The sequence below is a fragment of the Lolium rigidum genome, chromosome 4 (genome assembly GCF_022539505.1).
Source record: "Lolium rigidum isolate FL_2022 chromosome 4, APGP_CSIRO_Lrig_0.1, whole genome shotgun sequence".
NCBI classification, from domain to species: domain Eukaryota; kingdom Viridiplantae; phylum Streptophyta; class Magnoliopsida; order Poales; family Poaceae; genus Lolium; species Lolium rigidum.
This window is the reverse complement of record NC_061511.1, coordinates 113,540,460-113,552,326: the sequence shown is the minus strand read 5'-3', so window position 1 is coordinate 113,552,326 and position 11,867 is coordinate 113,540,460.

Sequence of the window (11,867 nt, the reverse complement as noted above, 5' to 3'; positions counted from 1 at the left end):
AAAGCACCGGAAGGCCAAGGTGTTATATCTTTACAAATGTAAACTAGATTATTGACTCTAGTGCAAGTGGGAGACTGTTGGAGATATGCCCAAGAGGCAATAATAAAAGTGGTTATTATATATCTTTATGTTTATGATAAATGTTTATATACCATGCTATGATTGTATTAACCGAAACATTGATACATGTGTATTATGTAAACAAACAATGAGTCCCTAGTAAGCCTCTTAACTAGCTTGTTGATTAATAGATGATTAGTTTCATAATCATGAACATTGGATGTTATTAATAACAAGGTTATATCATTATATGAATGATGTAATGGACACACCCAATTAAGCGTAGCATAAGATCACGTCATTAAGTTATTTGCTATAAGCTTTCAATACATAGTTATCTAGTCCTTATGACCAAGAGATCATGTAAATCACTTATACTGGAAAGGTACTTTGATTACATCAAACGCCACTGCGTAAATGGGTGGTTATAAAGGTGGGATTAAGTATCCGGAAAGTATGAGTTGAGGCATATGGATCAATAGTGGGATTTGTCCATTCCGATGACGGATAGATATACTCTGGGCCCTCTCGGTGGAATGTCGTCTAATGTCTTGCAAGCATATGAATAAGTTCATAAGAGACCACATACCACGGTACGAGTAAAGAGTACTTGTCAGGAGACGAGGTTGAACAAGGTATAGAGTGATACCGATGATCAAACTTCGGACAAGTAAAATATCGCGTGACAAAGGGAATTGGTATCGTATGTGAATGGTTCATTCGATCACTAAGTCATCGTTGAATATGTGGGAGCCATTATGGATCTCCAGATCCCGCTATTGGTTATTGGTCGGAGAGAGTTCTCAACCATGTCTACATAGTTCGCGAACCGTAGGGTGACACACTTAAGGTTTGATGTTGTAATAGTAGAACTTGAATATGGAATGGAGTTCGAAGTCTCGGATGGGATCCCGGACATCACGAGGAGTTCCGGAATGGTCCGGAGAATAAGATTCATATATAGGAAGTCATTTTATAAGTTTGAAAATGATCCGGTGCATTTGTGGAAGGTTCTAGAAGGTTCTAGAAAAGTCCGGAAGAAATCACTTTGGAAGGCGGAGTCCCGGAGGGACTCCACCACCCATGGCCGGCCAACCCTAGGGGTGGAGTCCCGGTGGACTCCACCTAAGGTGGCCGGCCACCCCTCCCAAGGAAAGGTGGGAATCCCACCTTGGGTAGGTTTCATGTCATATGGAAGGTTTTGGTTTGGGGTCTTATTCGAAGACTTATAGACCAACTCTTGGGTGTTCCACCTATATAATGAGGAGCAAGGGGAGGGGGCCGGCCACACCAAAGCCATTGTGGCCGCACCCCTCATAGTGGCCGGCCACTTCCCCCTCTCCCAAACCCTAGCCGCCCCACCTCCTCCACCTCTCCCGCAACGCTTAGCGAAGCTCCGCCGGAGTTCTCCATCGCCACCGCCACCACGCCGTCGTGCTGCCGGATTCAAGGAGGAGCTACTACTTCCGCTGCCCGCTGGAACGGGGAGAAGGACGCCATCTTCATCAACACCGAACGTGTGACCGAGTACGGAGGTGCTGCCCGATCGTGGCACCGTGATCAAGATCTTCTACGCGCTTTTGCAAGCGGCAAGTGATCGTCTACCGCAGAAACAAGAGCCTCATCTTGTAGGCTTTGGAAATCTTCAAGGGTGAGTCTCGATCATCTCCTCGTTGCTCCCGTCTTCTAGATTGCATCTTGGCTTGGATTGCGTTCTCGCGGTAGGAAAATTTTTGTTTTCTATGCAACGAATCCCATCAACACGGAGCCAGAAGGGCAAGCCTGGGGGAGGCCCACGGCCCCCACACCATAGGGCGGCGCGGCTAGGAGGGGGGCGCGCCGCCTTATGGTGAGGTCGCCTCGACCAGCCCCCGACACTCCCCTCTGGACTACTTAAGGCTTTTGACCTAAAAACGCACGGGGGTTCGACCACTTTTCCAGAAGACATCCAGAACTCCGCCGCCATCGCGAAACTCCGTCTCGGGACCAGAAACTCCGTTCTGGCACCTTGCCGGGACGGGGAATTGGAGGAGATCATCGCCATCATCACCACCGACGCCTCTCCATCGACCATCCATGCTTCCCCCATCCATGTGTGAGTAATTCCCCCGATGTAGGCTGAAGGGGATGGTAGGGATTGGATGAGATTGATCATGTAATAGTCATAAGATTGTTAGGGCTAGTGCCTAGTATCCGTTGTTGGTACTTTTATGATATTGTTGCAACTTGTTATGCTTAATGCTTGTCACTAGGGCCCGAGTGCCATGATTTCAGATCTGAACATGTTATCGATTCATGATGATATTCATTGTTTTATGATCTTACCTGCAAGTTGTATACACATATTGTTGTCCGGAACCCGAGGCCCCAAAGTGACAGAAATTGGGACAACCGGAGGGGAAGGCTGTGATATGAGGATCACATGTGTTCACGGAGTGTTAATGCTTTGCTCCAGTACTCTATTAAAAGGAGTACCTTAATTACCAGTAGTTTCCCTAGAGGCCCGGCTGCCACCGGCTGGTAGGACAAAAGATGTTGTGCAAGTTTCTCATTGCGAGCACGTACGACTATATACGGAACACATGCCTATGGTTGTTTAGTACTTGGATACTGTTTTAGTACTATCTGCAAATGCCCTGCCTTGATTGTTACATGAGTTCTCTTATCCATGCAGCGCCCGTTCATCCATCCATGTGCCTACAGTATTTTAATCCTGCTATTTACCATAATCACTACTGCTGTCTTTATTACACTGCTGCTTATATTTCACTACTGCTACTGCTATAAAACTGTTGCTACTGATAAACTCTTGCGAGCAAGTCTATTTCCAGGTGCAGCTGAATTGACAACTCCGTTGTTAAGGTTTACAAATATTCTTTGGCTCCCCTTGTGTCGAATCAATAAATTGGGTTTTACTTCCCTCGAATACTGTTGCGATCCCCTATACTTGTGGGTCATCAAGACTATTTTCTGGCGCCGTTGCCGGGGAGCATAGCTTTATTTGCAAGTTCACCTGGATTGATATTGTTCGCTGCAAATCCTCTATCATGGGTAAACCTCGCGATACTAAAGTCGCCATATTACCATCCACTATAAGAAAAGGTACAACTCTGAGTACCTCTGCTGCTCTTGATTCACCATCTGTGATAAGTCAACTTGTTTCACCACCACAAGCTTCACGTGTTGGTATTTCTGCTGAATCTGAAAATTTCTCTGATAATTTTGATGATGCTTCTACTGTGCTTGATGATAATGGTTCATTAGGTCCTTTTCTAGATGCTACAATTGCTAGGTCTAGACAAATTGAAAATACTGAAATTCCTAATGAAAATACTGTTACACTCGTTAATTCACCTGAGTCTGTTGAACACTCTAGTGATGATCTTGATGAAGATTATGTGGAACTTGATGATGATTTTATTGATAAATGTAATGCTACTACTGATGCAAGTAACATTAAAAAGCTTCTTGCACAACGGGCTGTTAGATATAATCTGTCTCATGATCCTAAATTTGCCACATCTCCTATAAACATTAAGGATAAGGATTATGAATTTTCTCTTCATTTATCTCATATATCTATTGTTGAGAAAACACCTTTTTGTGGTACTGAAAAAGAAAGTGTTGTAGAGCACATGAATGAGCTTTCTACTTTGAGTAGCTTGTTTTCTGATGATATTAAGAAGCATACTTATTTTGTTGCTAAATTTTTTCCTTTCTCATTAAAGGATGATGCTAAAATTTGGTATAATAGTTTGCCTCCTGATTCTATTGATAGTCCAAAAGGTTTGCTTGATGTTTTCTTTCGGAAATACTTTCCTGCTAGTGCTCAACATATTGTCTTGCAGAAAATTTATAGTTTTGACTAGGAAAATGGAGAGAAATTGCCTGAAGCATGGGCAAGGTTTTGCTCTCTTATCAGAGCTCGGCCTGGACATGATTTGGAAAAGCATGACCTACTTGATATATTTTATAGTGGACTAACCATTGAGTCTAGGGCATACCTGGATAGTTGTGCTGGTTGTGTTTTCAGGAAAAGAACTCCAGACGAAGCTGAAGAATTAATGGCTAGAATAGGCCGAAATCATGATGATTGGACTACACCTGAACCAACCCCAACACCAATATTGAAGAAGAGGGGTATGATTAAATTAAATGATGAAGATATGAGGGAAGCCAAGAAATCTCTTAAAGAGAAAGGTATTAAATCCGAAGATGTGAAGAATTTACCTCCCATAGAAGATTTATGTAAGATAACTCCCTCTTCATCCACGATTGAGGTACATTCTCTTCAACGCTTTGATAAAGGAGACATTCCTTACTCAAAACCTCCTGATCAATGTTTAGATGAATTTGATAATTATGTTGTTAAGCAAGATAACTTTAATATGAGAGTAGAGAATCATTTAATGGAAAATTCTCAAGCTATTAGTAAATTGCATGATATTGTGGAGAGAACCTCCAATGATGTTAAGATGCTTGTTAAACATTTTCATATGGTTCAAACTCAAATTGATCAACTTACTAAAGTGCAAAATGACTTGTTAAAAAATACTCATAAAGAAAAACATGCTTATGAAGTAACAACTAGAGGTGGTGTTTCTACTCAGGATCCTCTATATCCTGAGGGGCATCCCAAAAGAGTTGAACAAGATTCTCAACGAACTAAAGAAACTAGTGGTCCTTCTAAGAAAAAGAAGAAGAAACATAAAAATGTTGTAGAATCTGAACATGTTAATGATCCTAATAGTATTTCTATTAATGACGCTGAAACTGAAAGTGGTAATGAATATGATAAAGATAATGATAAGAATGATGTTTCTGATAAAGAAGAGATTGAAAATGAACCTGGAAAGCATGCTAAAAATAAAAAGTACACTAAAGAAGATTTTATTGCTAAGAAACATGGTAATGAAAGAGAACCTTGGGTTCAAAAGCAAATGCCTTTTCCTGTTAAGAAACTAAAATCAAAGGAGGAAGAACACTATAATAAATTTTGTGATTGGATGAAACCTTTGTTTTTGCAAATCCCTTTGACTGATGCTATTAAATTGCCTCCTTATTCAAAGTATATGAAAGATATTGTCTCTAACAAAAGGAAAATTCCTAATGAGGAGATTTCCACTATGCTTGCTAATTACTCTTTCAATGGCAAGGTTCCAAAGAAGCTGGGAGACCCAGGTATACCGACTATCCCTTGTTCCATCAAGAATAATTATGTTAGAACTGCTCTATGTGATTTGGGAGCAGGAGTTAGTGTGATGCCTTTTTCTCTTTACAAGAGACTTGATCTAGATAAGTTGATACCAACCGATATATCTTTGCAAATGGCTGATAAATCTACTGCTGTTCCTGTTGGTATATGTGAGGATGTTCATGTTCAAGTTACTCAAAATTGCTTAATATTAATTGATTTTGTTGTGTTGGAAATGCCTGAAGATGATAATATGTCTATTATTCTTGGAAGACCTTTTCTTAACACTGCAGGGGCTGTTATTGATTGCAATAAAGGAAAAGTTACTTTCAATGTTGAGGACAAGGAACATACTGTTTATTTTCCCAAGAGGATTGATAAAGTATATGGAGTTAATACAATTTCTAATTTGAGAACTATCAAAGTGGGAGTTATTGATTGTCCTATATATGAGCCTAAAGAAGAATATCAAACTATTGTGATTGGATCCATATCAATACAATATAAGGTAACATGATTGATTTGAGGTTTATTTCTTCTTATGACATGTAAAATTTATTTGGTGGCAAGACTTGATCAACCTTGTTAACAAGTATATTTTAAATGCATGGAAGAGCTAAACAACATTTCTTTCTTTCTCCACTTGTTTTACTTGCTGTAGTACTACTTGTTTTGCAAGATGCTTTAGTTGTTTAGAAGTTTGAAAATCTTTTTCTGCACTGAAATAGTAATTTTAACACCCAAAAATGTGCGTTTTTCGAAGTTTTCAAAAATTTACAAAAATTATACCGTTGGTCCTATTTTTCAAAATGCAACCTGGGAGTGCTTGGGGCTGACCAGTGGGGCACCCCAGGGCTGGCCCCCATGTGCCGGCGCGGCCAAGGAGGGGGGCGCGCCACCCTGTGGTGAGGGCCCCACCTGGCCCCACTCAGTCATCCCTTCCACTCATTCCACTCTCTCTCCCGAAAAAACTCGTACCAGTTCGTTCTCACTCGCGTTTTCGCCCGAGAGCTCAGGATTTTTCGATCTCCTTGCTCAGCCCATCTTTGCTGCTGAGATTTGGAGCATTTGTTCTCCGGTATGTGACTCCTCCGATTATCCAAATAGAATTTTGTATAGTTGAGTATATCTTGAGTAATTTGCTGCTGTAGGTGACATGTTAAGTGAGTTTGCATGCTTGATTCAAGTTGTAGAAATTAGTTTTGATGCATGTTTAGTACTCTATCAAGTTCCTATAGTAGTTTCCCTCATTTATATGTCTCAAAATCAACTTTTATAATGATTGTTGAAAAATTTCAGAAAAGGAAAATGAATAACCACACCTTTGGAGAAGTGTTTGAGAGGGATATGCCAAGAGTGACAAGGCCTTCAAGGGAAGCTACTCGTGTTAGGCGATCCTATGATGAGGATGTCATTGCACCTAGCTTTGAAGATGAGGAGGACAACGGGATTCCTAATGCTTCATCCTTTCCATGCTTTGACTTTTTGCGTAATGCAGGGCTACTTGATGACTTCTTGTTTCTCATTAATAATGTGGGCTTGTCTACCTATATGGAAGATGAGAGCGATCAATTTTATAGGCTAACTAAAATCTTTGTTGAAAGTTTCAAATTTAGCAACACACCTTTCACACCATCAGTTAAATTTAAGATTTATGATAGGCCTGTTACTATGAAATTGTGTGATTTTTGTGCTGCACTGGACATTACTCCTGTAGGTACATCGAAGAAGATCGAGAACCGCCCCAAAGCTTTGACGGAACTCTATCGAGAAGTTACCAACGATGATAGCCGTACCATTCAGCGCGGCAAGATAAGGAACATTCAGCTCCCTGCCATTAGATATTTCGCTTACTATCTTGCTACTAGCATTCTTGGTAGGGAGAACACTAGCAACATTTCTAGTTATCATCTTGCTTTTCTGGTTGCTGCACTGACTGGAAGTACACCTTATCATCTTGGTGCTCTCATTGCTCGTCGCTTAGCTAATAAGGGACCTATTTATGGAGGAATTGTTGCTTCACGTATTGTTGCACGTCTAGGTCTTTCTATTGATCCTACTGATGAGATATTAACCCCTGTTAAACTTGATATTGCTGCTATGAAGAGTCACCAATTTGTCACAACTGACTCTAATTTAGAAAATATTGTCTATAGAATGTTGTTTATTGACGGGGATGAGAGGGAAATCCCTTTGCCGCAGGCCGATTTGTTCAGTGTTCGCAGGAGACCGTGGTCGCGTTCCAAGGAGGAGGTGGATGAGCAGCTGAGGATACGTGGATTTCACCAGCAGCACGACTCCGAGGACGCCGGGCCCTCTGATGGGTACAATGTCACATATCCTGGTGCGTCCTCCAGTTCGTACCAAGGACAGGATCCTCCTTCATCATATTACGGAGGCGCCACCTCATGGGCACCGTGGGATTGACCTCCACTTAGGCCAAAAGCCTAAGCTTGGGGGGAGGTATGCCGGCATCACTCATTCGTTGTATATTACAATTGCCGGTCATTTGTATATACTTGTTTTTCTTCTTTTGATTTTTTCTCTTTCGGTTATTTTTATTTCAGTAGGTTTCTTATTTTAGTTTTTGAAGGTTGATACTACTGTAGTAACCTTTACTTTTACTTTTTATTTCATTTGTGTGCCGATGGTTGCCTCTAATATGAGGAAGATGATATTTGGGGAAGTGCTGTCTAAAAAACAGATTCTGGACTGATACTGAAAAAATTCCTGTGCGTAGCCAGAACGTTATTTTGAGCTGCAAATTTTTGTGCATGTTCCCCAGGTTATTATCTAACTTTCATTAGTTGAGCACTTTTCGAGTTGAACAGCAGAAGATTTTTTCGAAAAAATTGATTACTTGTACTTGCTTGTCAAGTTTTGGCAGATTTCTGCTACTTTGCTTTTCTGTGATTCTTTTAGTTTTCATTCTCTTGTTTTTGCTTTGTTTCTTTTCTAAAACACAAAAAGACCAAAAATATTTCTGTTGTTTCTCTTCACTATTTGTTTATTTTGGTTTCTTGTTCTTATTTTGCTTTATTTACTATCGTTAGTTTGCTATGAGAAAATCCAAACATATTTTGCTTTGTTTGCTTGTTTCCTTTTGTTCTTGTTTCCAATTCGAAAACACCAAAAATATTTGTTGTTCTTCTTCGGTTTTGTAAAGTTTATTATGGAGTTCAGCGGTCTCCGGTGGTTGGAGCTTGGTTTTCATTTCATATTATTCAAGCTACACAAGTGAAAGGCAATAATGACGATCTACGACAACTTGACTGTGGTGAGAGGCTGGTATGAACTCTATTTGTTTTCATTTTTGTACATATACCCATTCATGTGAGCATGCTTAGTTGGTTCATGTGAGGTATATGTCATTTAATGGAAGTCTAGTAGTTCATGATCTCTCATGCTTAGCTCCAATTTATTAATATGAGTAGCATGTCATGAATATTTGCTTGCATTGTTTTATTCATAGATAGGTATGATATTGTGGTATCCTCCTCTGAATAACTCGTTTGAATTGACTTGGCACATGCTCACGCATGCATATGACTAAACAAAAAGTCAATTAAGCCTCGATGATTTACTTTGCTTCAGAGTTCTTGTATCACTTTTATGCCTCCATTAATTTTATTCTGTCGCAAGCATGATTATGACAGTTATTGCTCTCTTGATTGTCGCTTCCCAGTCTATTGCTAGCCTTCACTTGTACTGAGCGGGAATGCTGCTCGTGCTTCCAAACCCCTGAAAACCAAGTTATTCCAAAGTGTCCACCATAAATACCTATGCATGGCATTTCAAACCATTACAAGTAAATTTTCTTATGCTACCTTTAAAACCTTCAAAGTACTTCTCAATTTGTGTCAATATTTTATAGCTCATGAGGAAGTATGTGGTGTTTTATCTTTCAACCTTGTCATTTACTCCTGACAGACTTTCACCAATGGACTAGTGGCACATCCGCTTATCCAATAATTTTGCAAAAAGAGCTGGCAACGAGGTGCCCAGCCCCAATTAATTACAACTTTCATTAATAATTCTCTTCACATATTTTGCCCTGATTTATCAGTAAGCAACTTAATTTGCAAATAGACACTCCTCCATGGTATGAGAATGTTGGAAGGCACCCGAGGATTCGGTTAGCCATGGCTTGTGCAAGCAAAGGATGGGGAGAGTGTCATCCATAATGAAACTAAAATACATGTGTAAACAAAAGAGAAGAGGGATGATCTACCTTGCTGGTAGAGACAACGTCCTTCATGGGAGCCGCTCTTGAAAGTCTGGTTGACGAGGTAGTTAGAGTGTCCACTACCATTCGTTGACAACAACAAACACCTCTCAAAACAATTTTACTTCTGTCTTTAGAAAAATGAAAAGCTCTAGCACATGTTAATCCCTGCTTCCCTCTGCGAAGGGTCAATCTTTTACTTTTATGTTGAGTCACCATCCTTTCTTTGAGCACCTTCTTGAGAGCATAACTGTCATTCTTAGTATAATATTCTTGTCCCGGAATATGGTTAACTGTAGTATAACTTTGATGCTTTTATCTTTGATACTCTTTACTTCTAGTCTTTCCATGAAATTCAGAGGTGCCTGGGCATTTATGTTTTGCTGTACAAATACGGGCAAGCGAGATACCACTTTATCATATATTTTTTGAGCATTGCAATCCTGCTTATAGAAGTGTTTCATGATGCTTATTATTAGTTTGTTGGTATCTTTTTCATGATTGACATAACTATTAGATGACTTTATTTGCATTTATCTTATTATGAATTGCCTAAGTACTCATCCATATCATGAGAATATTTACATCGCATGAACAAATGTGTTCATGAAAGTTCTTTTATCGCACTCAGTTGTTAACTGAATTGCTTGAGGACAAGCAATAAGCTAAGCTTGGGGGGAGTTGATACGTCCAACACGTATCTACTTTCCCGAACACTTTTGCTATTGTTTTGCCTCTAATTTGTGTATTTTGGATACAACTAACACGGACTAACGCTGTTTTCAGCAGAATTGCCCTGGTGTCTTATTTTTGTGCAGAAAATCAACTTTCAGGAAAATCCCCGGAAATAATTGCAAAGGGCCTATTTTTACAGAAGACACACGGAGCCAGAAGGGCAAGCCTGGGGGAGGCCCACGGCCCCCACACCATAGGGCGGCGCGGCCAGGAGGGGGGGCGCGCCGCCTTATGGTGAGGTCGCCTCGACCAGCCCCCGACGCTCCCCTCTGGACTACTTAAGGCTTTCGACCTAAAAACGCACGGGGGTTCGACCACTTTTCCAGAAGACATCCAGAACTCCGCCGCCATCGCGAAAATCTGTCTCGGGACCAAAAACTCCGTTCTGGCACCCTGCCGGGACGGGGAATCGGAGGAGATCATCGCCATCATCACCACCGACGGCTCTCCATCGACGATCCATGCTTCCCCCATCCATGTGTGAGTAATTCCCCCGATGTAGGCTGAAGGGGATGGTAGGGATTGGATGAGATTGATCATGTAATAGTCATAAGATTGTTAGGGCATAGTGCCTAGTATCCGTTGTTGGTACTTTTATGATATTGTGCAACTTGTTATGCTTAATGCTTGTCACTAGGGCCCGAGTGCCATGATTTCAGATCTGAACATGTTATCGATTCATGATGATATTCATTGTTTTATGATCTTACCTGCAAGTTGTATACACATATTGCTGTCCGGAACCCGAGGCCCCAAAGTGACAGAAATTGGGACAACCGGAGGGGAAGGCTGTGATATGAGGATCACATGTGTTCAGGGAGTGTTAATGCTTTGCTCCGGTACTCTATTAAAAGGAGTACCTTAATTACCAGTAGTTTCCCTAGAGGCCCGGATGCCACCGGCTGGTAGGACAAAAGATGTTGTGCAAGTTTCTCATTGCGAGCACGTACGACTATATACGGAACACATGCCTATGGTTGTTTAGTACTTGGATACTGTTTTATTACTATCTGCAAATGCCCTGCCTTGATTGTTACATGAGTTCTCTTATCCATGCAACGCCCGTTCATCCATCCCTGTGCCTACAGTATTTTAATCCTGCTGTTTACCATAATCACTACTGCTGTCTTTATTACACTGCTGCTTATATTTCACTACTGCTACTGCTATAAAACTGTTGCTACTGATAAACTCTTGCGAGCAAGTCTATTTCCAGGTGCAGCTGAATTGACAACTCCGCTGTTAAGGCTTACAAATATTCTTTGGCTCCCCTTGTGTCGAATCAATAAATTGGGTTTTACTTCCCTCGAAGACTGTTGCGATCCCCTATACTTGTGGGTCATCATACGTCTTCGAGTGTAAGCCGGCCTTCACCTCCAGGGATTTCAAGCTGCAATGACTTAAACGACGGTACAATTTAATCCACCCTGACACGAGCATAACCAGCTAGAATCTCAGTGTCATGCCATAGTGCCGGCTCACCTTCAGGTCCTAATGTAGGTAAAACAAAGCCGACCGCCACCTTAGGAGATAGGTTCCTGAACACCTCATGGAGATCACAAGGTGTCTGCTCCTTGATTCCATCCACGGGGTAGCGAGGACTGCCATCTATCATCCGTGTACATTCTGGTGGGGCCTCCGAGTCAGCCACGC